Source organism: Aedes albopictus, chromosome 1, assembly GCF_035046485.1.
Source record: "Aedes albopictus strain Foshan chromosome 1, AalbF5, whole genome shotgun sequence".
Classification (NCBI taxonomy): Eukaryota; Metazoa; Arthropoda; class Insecta; order Diptera; family Culicidae; genus Aedes; species Aedes albopictus.
The window spans coordinates 32507571-32519960 of record NC_085136.1 but is presented as its reverse complement, the minus strand read 5'-3'; the positions used below and the strand labels follow the sequence as shown (position 1 = coordinate 32519960).

General features: G+C 41.7%; 1 protein-coding gene across 7 annotated transcripts in view; it reads left to right on the top strand.

Moving 5' to 3' along the window:
• Nucleotides 1-12390, top strand: part of LOC109422192 (signal transducer and transcription activator) — a 388739-nt gene that overhangs the window by 222355 nt on the left and 153994 nt on the right. Inside the window, exon 1 of one of the 7 annotated variants that reach the window (XM_029854697.2) lies at nt 9730-10686. The exons of the other annotated variants lie outside the window; for them this stretch is intronic. The gene's annotated coding sequence lies outside the window, so the exon portion shown is untranslated. Of the gene's footprint in view, nt 1-9729; nt 10687-12390 lie in introns of those variants that run through there. 7 annotated transcript variants of the gene reach the window in all.

Sequence of the window (12390 nt, the reverse complement as noted above, 5' to 3'; positions counted from 1 at the left end):
CTTTTCATGGTTTGTACTGAAATAATAATTATCTGACACGTTTTATCATTGAATATACTAGAATTCCGAGTAAAATGAGGCTTCCAAATAGAATTTTTTTTTTCACATGTATAATGTGTGTGTAATTCTCGAGGGATCAAGTCTCCCCATGTCACTGTTGTATACACTAAGCTACATTAATTGAAATATTTATATAACAACCTTGTTTGGATAAATACGTTTGATAGTACTTTATTTATACTATGTGCTGTGAAATTTTGACACGATTTGGTTCAATTTTCACAAAGTTATTGAGATTTTCCGGAATCGCCTAAAAGATTTATGAAAGACTGAAAACAAACCATCAGCCATTAAAAAATAATGCAATACACAATTAAAATCAATTGTAGCCAAAACATTGTCGTCTGTCCAGATGTCGTTTTGGAAAAAAATATGCTAGAAAAATCTGTTTTTGATTCCGAGAAAATATGGGGGGAACAAGTCTCCCCAGGGATCAAGTCTCCTCAGTCTCCCCTAATGTCTTCACACACCCGTCTCCCATCCTTACGTTTGGCTAGCCTCAGTTCTCTCTTACAGTCTGTTTTGTATTGAATCCAATCAGAAGTAGCCTTTGCTCTGTTGACAATCTTCTTGATTTTTTTCTGTTTTTTTTTCTAGCTTGCCATTCCACCAAGTGACATCCCTGTAGGTTGACCTCTGTTGGGTCTACGATCTCATTAGAGGCATTTTAAAACTGTGGAACAGATACGGTCCGTCCAGTTTGCAAAGAATTGTCATTGATTAGATAAACGCCATTGAGGGCCTAGTTTGTTTTCTTTGGCTTTCTATAGCTTTCAGTTAGTTTGAATCTTGCTTTACAATCAATAGGTTTAAACCTATTATGTTTGTAATCTGACAGTGATTCTTCATCATTAGATCACAATCTTTTCCGATAGTAGGTCACTGCAAACCGTGAGATCTAGGACCTCCTATTTGGAATTGACTACTGCCCGCCCACTCGATCGCAGTTGTAGATGAGTGGATGAGATGCATGAAACTGGAATTAACTCACCACAAAAATGAAGTGTTGGCTATCCATTCGAAGTGCTCTGCTTCGTCAAACACTTGGAGGTGATGATCGAGGATAAGTTTACCTTCGGTAGCAACGTTGATTATGCCTGCAAGAGAGCATCCACAGCTATAGCGGCACAGTCCCGGATGATGTCCAATAGCTCTGTGGTGCATGTCAGCAACCCGAGCAGGAGAAAATAGCTGAATAATACCAAACTCAGGTATGGAAAACAGAATACCTACAACCTGAATGAGGTATTAAGAAGCCCTGCATAAGAGGTATAATACCTAAAATAATAACTGGTGTATATTCTGGGCATAACAAGTGAATAATGGCATCAGGTATGGCAATACCTAAATAATAATCGGCGATTTTTCCATACAAATAGCGATTTTTCCATAACTGAATAATACCTCAACACCAAACCAATAACTCGTTGAGGTGTTTCAGCAATACCTACAAAATACCAAAATAAGCTATTTTCAAGACCTGGGTACCCGAGTAGGAACGAATAACTGACACATAACTGCAGAATACCAAAGTCAGGTATCATACCAAGACGAGATATTGCTCGGTTACCCAGGTATTGAAAATAACTTATTTTGGTATTTTGTAGGTATTGATAAAATATCTCAACAAGTTATTGGTTAGGTGTTGAGGACTGCTTGAGGTATTATTCAATTATGGAAAAATCGATATTTGTATGGAAAAATCGCTGATTATTATTTAGGTATTGCCATACCTGATGTCATTATTCATGTGTTATGCACAGAAGATACACCAGCTACTATTTTAGGTATTTTACCTCTTATGCAGGGCTTCTTAATACCTCGTTCAGGTTGTAGGTATTCAGTTTTCAATACCTGAGTTTGGTATTCATCAGCTATTTTCTCCTGCTCGGGATAACCGACCAATACCTTGTCTTGGTATGATACCTGACTTTGGTATGCTGCAGTTATCTATCAGTTATTCATTCCTGCTCGGGAAGCGCTTCCGACAGTATCCACACCGTTTCGGTCATGCAGGTTCTCCCGAATCTCCGGTTTGTGCTGGTTCAGAGGAAGCGGTGGAACACGTTTTGTTCTTGGGCCTGCGCTTTCGCACAATGCGTGACCGCATGCTTGCCACAAGCGGGGAGGACACAACTCCGGACAATCTTGTGGAGTTTAGCAATGAGTTTTGCTGGAATGCCGTTTCATCGGGTAACACCCACATTATTGTCTTGGAACTACAGATAAGGTGGCACGTGGACTCGAAGAATGGCTAGTTCAGACGCTATACAAGAGGTGGTCCAGGGGTTCGATCGAAGTAGGCTTCGTAGAAAGGGAGTGGTGAGGACCACTCGGGAAACTGGCTAAGTGCCAGTATGCTATCTTGGAGGACACCCCAAAGCGAGGCATCGATGTTCGTTGCTGCAGGCCACGCAGCTAACCTTGAGGGTGCGATATGCTCTACTAGTCCGTCTCTGATGCAATGCCTTCTTGGTGTTTCCGGAGAGACGAAGGGTTTGGCGACCATGGGATTGTTTTTTAGTGAGTCGAGGAAAGATTAGTCCTGGCAATCACTTTTTTTGTAGTAGACGATCCATAAGGCGAAACTGGAAGCATATCCTCATTTTTTTTTGTTTTTGATTTTTTATAAAATAACGAAGCAATATTCTCAAAATCGGTTTTCGTACACATGTAGAGCATGGATCAAGGTATCTCCTATTTTTTCCAGGAGGAAAATGTTTTTCGTTTTTGCAGAAACCATTTTTTTGTGAAATTTTGTTTAAAAATGGGTTCTGCAAAAACGAAAAACATTTTCCTCCTGGAAAAATAAAATCAGGAGATACCTTGATCCATACTCTACACGTGTACGAAAACCGATTTTGAAAATATTGCTTCGTTATTTTATGAAAAATTAAAAACCAAAAAGTGAGGAAATGGATCCAGTTTCGCCTTAACCTCACACTACATGGACCTCCCTTTTCAGGTGTCTGTTGAGCAGATTATTCCCTGGTGGATTGGAAGAAAAAAGGGACATCCAATCAAATAGGAACAATCTTCTTTATTACATAAATCTATTATTGAACGAAATGTAATTCAAGAGATTTTATCCTCTTTTATTGATATCAGTGCTGCTCCACTTAAGCAATAGTTAACAAAATCACCTACCGAAGAAAGAGGCACATCATCAACATCTTGTGGCAAGTAAGCAGGAACATATGTTCGTTTTCCCCCGAATTGTTGGAAACTCCATCTCGATAGCAACAATGTCTCTTGAAATAAATTCAGTAATTGGGACAAATTTATTATCCCTATATATTAAAATAGATATCCTTGGAGTTGACTGGCATTCGTCATTCAAAAGTTTGAATTTACGCGAAGAGCAACCTTATACCATTCCATTATAACCCAGTGCTCTTGAATCGAACCCACGTCCAATTTCTCCATGGTAAACCTTAAAAGACACGGACACGTTTAATGCTTCCAGTGAGCTATTTGCTCTTTGAAGGAAGCACGACACTAGACAACGGACTAGCATGCAACGCCCAGTGGCACAGCCGAAAACTTTTCCTGACAGCTGCGGCGGGAATCGAACCCGCGCTCCTTAGCACGATGCGACTAAAGGCTTGGTGACCTTAGCCGCACGACCACGAAGCCGCACAAAACCTTCTACTAAGGATTGCTAATGAACCCTTCATAGCCAGCACTAGAACAGAAACGGGTTGAAAAATCTGTTTCTCGTCATTCCAACTTTCACGGCGCAGTGCCAATCTATTAGATAACGCGTACGAGTTATGCAATCAAGAGAACTGTGTCGCATTACTTTCAGAGTAATAAACACATTACCTTTCACCTTACGCCTGGCATCCACACACCAATAATGTGTACTCCCCGCCAACCAAATATATCCCACCAACACTCCTACATCCTCATGAATTTGTGCAGGCGCAGAGGTATATTCGGTCTGCTGTGGATACACAAGGTTGCAGTCATAACTTCCTTCCCCTTCCCCACATTGACCAGCAACCTGACGTGGCAAGCGTCATTGTTATACTAATGTGAAGAACTTAAGTTCATTCATTTTTCGATCAAATGGCGTTCGGCCAAATGACCCAGAACCCTCCATACCACCTTTGATCAATTTTTGGACACGCCTGTGTCCTGCACGCCTGTGTTTCTGCACTTTGTCATCTCCTTGTTAAGCATTTTCCCACGTCACATCTAACTGTTGAACATCACTTGGCAAAATCTTCTGATATGTTTGCACTGGCTTGATGGTTCTTCGTCAGAGTCCAGTAAATCCAGACTATCTTGCCTTTGCGATGAGGAATATCTCTAATGTTTCAGATAAAGAGGATGTCATGCGCCAAATGATGCTGGAAATCAGTGTATTGAGCTCGTTTAACCCCCTCTCTCCCACCATTTTGGGAACATCTTTATCTATTCCCGACTGGACTTACTTACTTACTTTCAGTGCTGGGCACCTACGGGCCGATTTGAAAAATTTCCATCCTGGGCGATTGCCAGCCATCGCCTTGCCCTGTGGTCAGGTCAAAATTCAGTCGACTTGCTAGATTTCGTTATTGAGGCTGCGCCGCCATGAGCCTCTGTGTCTGCCTCTACTGCGATGTCCTGCTGGGTTCCCAGTCTAACGCTTGTTTGCAGATTTCGTTTCCGCCCCTGCGTAGAGTGTGGCCGACCCACCTCCACTTTCGCTCCCGAATTTCTGTCGCTATCGGCTTTTTCCGACTGGAGTGCAAAACAAATGTTTTTTTTAACTCGTATTTGTGTAAAAGCTTCCATCACAGAGAACAGACATTCAAGTCCAGTTCCAAAGCTGTGTAAGGAATTTAACGGTCATTTCTGGAGCTCGATTTGAATAGGTCGTATGTGCTTTTGTCGATTAAAAATTCGATCAGTTGGATTCGCTTATTATAGCGAAAACCGTTGAAATTGAGCAAAGTTTATACATACAGCAGAATCCTCACAAAACAGGTTTTCTGTTCCATCATTAAAAGTTTGCAAAATATCTGCCATATTGCTACAATGACTAAAATAAACTGATCGAATTTTATATCGACAAAAGCACATACGACCTATTCAAATCGAGCTCCAGATTTGAAATAGCAACACAATTGGCAACATCGAGGTGGCGCTGCTATCGTACAGTTCCTACGCTGTTGTCGGTGGTGAATATAAATCTTATCTAGATATGCATACTCACCACTGACTGCAGCAACTTGTCGCTTAGGTGACGCTAGTGTTGTCAACGCTATAAAAATTGGATCCTTACACAGCATTCGAGAAAATTTTCTATACTTCTATAAGCTTGGATGTCTGTTCTCTGTGCTGCCATAGTATAGAATAAAACACGTTTTGTTCACCACATGGTCTTAACAATTGAAATGTTCCCAATAATCCCGACATTTCCTATTTTTTTAATTTTTTTTTTCATATGTATCTCCGCCCGGAGTGGAACGCAATCGGTAAAAGCAGGGCTAGCCTTATGTAAAGTCACCCTGACTATCCATACAAGCTTTCTGAACCACCACATAATTGAGGCATTATTGTTTTATCCCAATATCATCCCCTATTTTGTTGAATATTTCTCATGTATTTCTGCTTGGAATATGTTTTCGATACAGTAAAACTTTCCATAAGTAAAATTGCTGTAAAAATCGAATGAGAATGGATCGCCACATGACTTTCTGAACTTGCACATTTTACCCCGATTCCCTTTAAATATTTTTATAATTCACTTAAATGTTTGCTCGGAGCACAACATTGTCGATAACATTGATTTTTAAAATGAAGTAAATTGACTCAGATAATCGAATGAGAGTAGTTTGAGTCGTCGCTCGGTTTTTTAAGCTTGAGTATGAATATTTCACCCATATTTTTGATCTAAGTCATCGATAAAAGTTATGAACTAAACAAAACAGATAATTTGCTTGTTTTACCCTCAATTTCTCTAAGTTTTGTGCACACATTTATGTTCGGCGTGCACCAATTAAAGGTGGACTATATCTATACAAAAATTGTTTAAGATCGGTTTGCGGAATCGAAGTACTGTCCACTTCATGCCAATTTCCCCTGAATCTTTGAATATTTCTCGCATATTTCTGTAGTAAAATGTTAAATGCTACAATCTGCGGAGTTTTGTGGAAGAAACATTTAAACATTTCAAGGGAATTGGGGTAAAAGTGGAAGTATTGCAGTTCAGAGATCCGTACGGCGTCCCAAATCACTGTCATTCGATTCTCCGAGTAATTTTACATAAAGAAAGTCATTTTTATCGACCACGTTACGCTCCGAGTAGGAATATGAGTGAAACATTGGAATATGTAATGGGAATTTGGAGAGCCTTGTAATGGTTCAGAAAGGTAGTATTGATACTCAGAGCAATTTTAAATAAGGTTGAAAATAGATTGGAATAAGGTAAGAAAAAAAATGGAAAAGATGGATGAGAAAATTTTAAAGAAATAGGGGATATCGGGAAAATATTTAAATGTGTAAGGCCGTGCGGTGAAACAAAAAAGAGTTTCATTCGATACCACGGAAGTTTCAACACAAATACTAGTTAAATAAATCATTTGTTTTGCCCTCCAGTGGGGAATACAGGGGGTAGCTCTGGGAAACTTTGAATAAACTTGAAAGAGTGACTTCAAAAAAATCGGATGAAAGTTGACGAAATGCCATCATTTTGAAAATGAGTTGTTGGGGGTCGGGTACGTAAAGGTTAATATGCATCCCATTACTTTTTCAATTTATCGCTGGCTATGTTGTTACTTTCCTTCAAAACATATTTATATTTAAGTCAATTTGAGGGAATTTAAATGAACTATAATAAGCATCTTGAATTTTGAGACGATGTTAAAGTTTTGGATAATTTGGTGTTTTATTAGAAAAATAATCTAATCTCTAATCGTTATAATTTTCTTCCCCGTTAAGAATTTCAAATTAACTCAAAAGTTTACCATAGCTCATTATATAATACAAATAGTTAAAATTTCATTCCATTCGGTTCATTGATTCCGGAGATGCAACAGCTCAAAGTTGGCAATCGGATAATTATTCTATCGGCTCCAGAGGCACGTACTCCTCCATTTGGGGAATTTGTGCCATCGCTATGAATACGAGCCTATCCATCATCATTACCCTGTGGGAGAGGGGTTGAAGGGATGAATAAGAAATGGGATAGGGACAGGGAAGGTAAGGGAATAGGGTCGACATAATCGCATAAGCGTACCACAACGGGTTCAAATAGCACCCTGAAGAGGGCACTGTAAAAATCGCATGACGCTTAAAGTAAGCCTGTAGCTACTTGCCACAACAGGTTCAGAGCAACAGAACATCCTGAAGATTCAGGCTTCTTAAGTCAGTTTCACTTAATCAAGTGTTTACCGAGTACTCGGAAACGCAGTTGCGTAAAAACTGGATAGTTACATATCAAATGATTCAAAGTTCCACAGTCGGATTCTCAGTTAAGAAATACAAATGAAGCAGCCTATTGAGGCTTGTGATGGACAAAATCATAAGTAGGACAACCACATTGAGTTATCTCAATTGCGATTTTGCTACGAGATTCCTTAAAAGTGGTGGCAAGACTCCTGCATGGGGGCATCCACAAACACTCAATTTCCTAATCGCTGCTTGACGTAATGCCGAGAAGAGATGTCGGTTTTTGAGCATTTGGGAAATCCAATTGGAAATCATTGGAAGTTAAACAGGAAAATCCATGCGGCTTCCAATATGGAATCGAAAGGTACGTGTTCAAAAATATCCTGATGGCAATCCAAGAAAACACCCAAACAAAATTGCTTTTGAATGAATGCTTTTTCGATATCGTAAACAACATTGTGTAAAGAAATCACAGTGGACTTTCATTTTGGTAAGCATGTTAGAGAGGCTTGTCTGCCAGAACAACATCACGGATGTGATGCTCGATAAAGCGTTCTAATCATTTCAGAAGAAAGAGGTCAAACTGATAAGTCTGATCTCCATACGATGCATTATCCACTTACGGAATAAACTTGACAGTAATATCCCGCCAAGATTTGGGAATAGCAAGGCTGCAAACAAGCAGTTTTATCAAACTATATTTAAAGTATTCACATTTTGGAGATTTGAAAGAAGCAAAGCGATTTAGTGCACATTCAATCGATGTCTATCAGGATCATCCAAAGATGTATTAATATCCACACATCCAGTGAAGTGTGTATCGAATAAGCATTCCAGGAAATCATCATCAGGGGAAGTTATTTGCAGCTCGAGGCATGACACGCGAGATTGGCATTTCATTTTTACTGAAAGTACATCGGGTCTAACGCAAAATGCGAAACCATATAGGTGTTAATTAAAGCATTACATCTACATAGAAATCACCCTACGAAAGTAAGGTTCTTGGACCAAAGCTGTTCTTTTATGCTGAAGATTGATCCGAGCTGTCATTACCATAGCCACTACCCAAACTAGGCAAGATCAAACTCTTACAACCACAACACAAGAAAAAAGAACAGCGATAAAAACCAATTCGGTATCGATTGGAGAACGCCAAAGACGAAATTACGCAGAGGACACTGTGAAGAACGCATAATACGAAGAGCCATATAGGTTATAATCAAAGCTAATAAACAGCATATCAATAATCCCACCCTTATTAAGCCTCGCAGTTGAGGCTTAAGAAGGATAGCTGATTATCTCGGAGAAACACAGGGTCAACTGCACCATTGCTCCGGTTAGCGCAGTAAGGGCAGAATACTGCGAAGGGCGCCCTACATAGTACTCCATAGGCTTCGTTAAGCGGTTAGCATTTTATTAGACCCTTCTAACCATTCATTTCTAGGCACGGTAAGCATATAGTCACATCACACCATGACTTAGGGGTCACCTGTTTAATGGACTCTTATCACCGGAACAGGCGGTCCATAGTGTTATTCTTAGCCAATAGGGTACGTTCGGTGTAGAACTAGATTTGTAGTATGTAATGAGCTGAATTTTAGTATGGTGAGAAGGTCAATTCTCCGTTTCTGCAATGAAATGGTGCAAAAAGCGTGGGTACTACGATTCCTTGCCTAATTTGATGCTGTTTGACTTTGGATAACCATGTTGTTTATGTTGCTAGAAATGGAGAAAACAACAACACTGTTGCCGAAAGTTTTGCAACTTCGCACGTGCTTCAAGCGACGACTTCGATTTTGTGGTGCGACGATAATATTGTGAAATGAAACTCTTCCAACAAGATTGACCAAATCGACAATGACTTTTCATAAGGGCCTAACTGACTTGAACGATTTCTTTTCGTCGACTCTCTCTTTCGCTAATAACTTGATCAAAACAAACAAAATCATTATTCTTTTTGTTTCGATAGCAACATGTAGTCGTCTTCTTCACATTTCATCCAAACAATCTTTGGAAAACTCAATACACATTCTGTGATAACACAAAGAGAGGATCGATGAAGAGAACTCGAAAATGTTAGTAAGACCCGAATGAAAAATCAGTGTCGAAATAATTAGGTAAGCGTAAAACAAGAATGTATTTTTACCGAGAATTCTATGCACTAACTCCTACGTGCATCGTGACGCGTGACGGTCTCCGCTCCAGCCACTCTGCTGCAACAGGGTGCGCTCGCTCAACGGGTGGAGCTCAGCTCCACCGCGCTCCAGCTGGAAGTGGAGGCTCGGTTACAGTCGGCTCCAGGACGTTGCCCAGTGCGGACGTGTTCTTGTTCTGCTCCTGAAGAGAAGGAGACTCGGTTTTTCTGTTACTTCTCTCTCTTTCTTGCTCGCTCGCGGCTCAGCTCTAGTACCCGGTCGTCGGTTTCCCGGCGTTTTCGTGGTGGGTTGGTTGGTGGAGGTGTTCTCCGGAGCGGCCCCAGTCCGGTCCCTAGTCCAGTCTGGTCCAGCAAAGCAACCCGTTCGGCAGGTACCTACCTATAACGCAAATTAGTGTTGCGACACAAGTTGCCGCGGTTCTACACGGTCCTTTGTTCGTCGCGCGCGTTCGACGATTGCGAGCGACCGGTTGTGAAGCTGTAAATTGCCCGATTAGGCATCATCGTGTGCACGTATATAGTTTTTTTTGTTACTGCTGTGGTTTGCGCTTTTTATTATCGCGAGGTGAACCGGGAGGAGATGCACACCTGAAAAAAAAAAGTGGCAGTCGGTTTTTCGGGGTGTTGATAAGCCACGCGCCTGTGGTCTCTGTCTCTGTTGCTCTGTTGGTTCGCAGAGAATCGAATCTTGAGGCGTGAGCAGTGAGAGTGAGAGTGTTTTCTTGGGTGAGGCGAATCCAGGAAAGACGGACGCACGACGCACGACGAAACGCAGTAAAAGGTGTATTAATTCAAAATTTATTGAGTGTCAATTGGCAGTAATCGAAGAAGAGGCGAGAAGTCGGCTGGAGGTTGCCTCAGGCTGCCAAGAAGCGTGTACAGTGTACATGCAGTAGTGTGGTGGCAGAAACTTTCGTCCGGAGTCAGAACGTCGTCGACATCGCCGTCGTCTTCGTGGGGCGATTAAATTTACATAATTGCCGCTGTTGTGTTGTATCGTTCGCGTTCCAGACGCGGCAAACCAGTCAGAGGAGATCCCCAGACTTCGCCGCAAGGAAGGCGGGACGGTTTCAGCGAATCATCGAAAGGAAGTGAGTTTGTTTGAATATTCAGTGTTTATTGCAGGGAAAAATGCATATCAAGTACTTCACATTCCATCAATCGACCACACAGTGGAACCAGACACTTTGGAAAATCGACGAAACCTTGCATTTAGGCATCCGGTGTGTGCTTCCACCTGGTTCGAGTATACTTGAGCTGTCCGTATAGCACGCGCCAACCATCGCATCGCATCGTCTTCCGTCCGTTTCGCTTATCTTATCAGGTAGAACCCGTTTTCGAGAGGCGACGGTCGGTTAGCCAGCAGCTAACCGTGCCGTTGATTAACCCGCGATCCAGTGCAGTGGGTCATAATCCCTGATAGGCGAATTCTCAGAAGCGGAACGAATTGTTTACCGCCGCAGCTGATGTTGTGATAGGGCACAGATACTGTCTGGACGCGGGCAACAATGTTTCCCGCTGAAAAGACGATTTATGGCTTTATTTTTATGATTTCTCGCGTGATGATCTTGAACGCGATACGGGGACCGATTTCGAGTTACACACTGTTTTCAAGCCCATGAGCGGGTGATGCGTTGGGGCTTGGTATTCACGGCATTTGTGACCATCTGATCAGGATTCTCTCAAAATCCTAAGCAGCATTCTCACAGAATTCGGCGGATTCCCACAGAATCCTGAGGAGGATTCTCTCAGAATCCTGAGAAGGATTCTCTCAGAATCCCGAGAAAATTCTCCCAGAATCCAGCGAAGAATTCTCTCAGAATCCCGAGAAGGATTATCTCAGAATCCCGAGAAGGATTCTCTCAGAATCCTGAGAATGATTCACTCAGAATCCTGCGAAAGCTTCTCTCAGAATCCTGTGAGAGATTCTCTCAGAATCCTGCGAAAGATTCTCTCAGAATCCTGCGAAAGATTCTCTCAGAACCCTGCGAAAGATTCTCTCAGAACCCTGCGAAAGATTCACTCAGAATCCTGCGAAAGATTCTCTCAGAATCCTGCGAAAGATTCTCTCAGAATCCTGAGCAGGATTCTGAGAGAATCCTGAGGAGGATTCTGTCACATTCTCAGAATCCTGAGAAGGATTCTCTCAGAATTCTGAGGAGGATTCTGTCACATTCTCAGAATCCTTAGGACGATTCGCTCAGAATCCTGAGAACGATTCTCTCAGAATCCTGCGAAAGATTCTCTCAGAATCCTGCGAAAGATTATCTCAGAATCCTGCGAAAGATTCTCTCAGAATCCTGCGAAAGATTCTCTCAGAATCCTGCGAAAGCTTCTCTCAGAATCCTGCGAAAGATTATGTCAGAATCCTGCGAAAGATTCTCTCAGAATCCTGCGAAAGATTCTCTCAGAATCCTGCGAAAGATTCTCTCAGAATCCTGCGAAAGCTTCTCTCAGAATCCTGCGAAAGATTATGTCAGAATCCTGCGAAAGATTCTCTCAGAATCCTGCGAAGGATTCTCTCAGAATCCTGCGAAGGATTCTCTCAGAATCCTGCGAAGGATTCTCTCAGAATCCTGCGAAGGATTCTCTCAGAATCCTGCGAAGGATTCTCTCAGAATCCTGCGAAGGATTCTCTCAGAATCCTGCGAAGGATTCTCTCAGAATCCTGCGGAGGATTCTCTCAGAATCCTGCGAAGGATTCTCTCAGAATCCTGCGAAGGATTCTCTCAGAATCCTGCGAAGGATTCTCTCAGAATCCTGCGAAGGATTCTCTCAGAATCCTGCGAAGGATT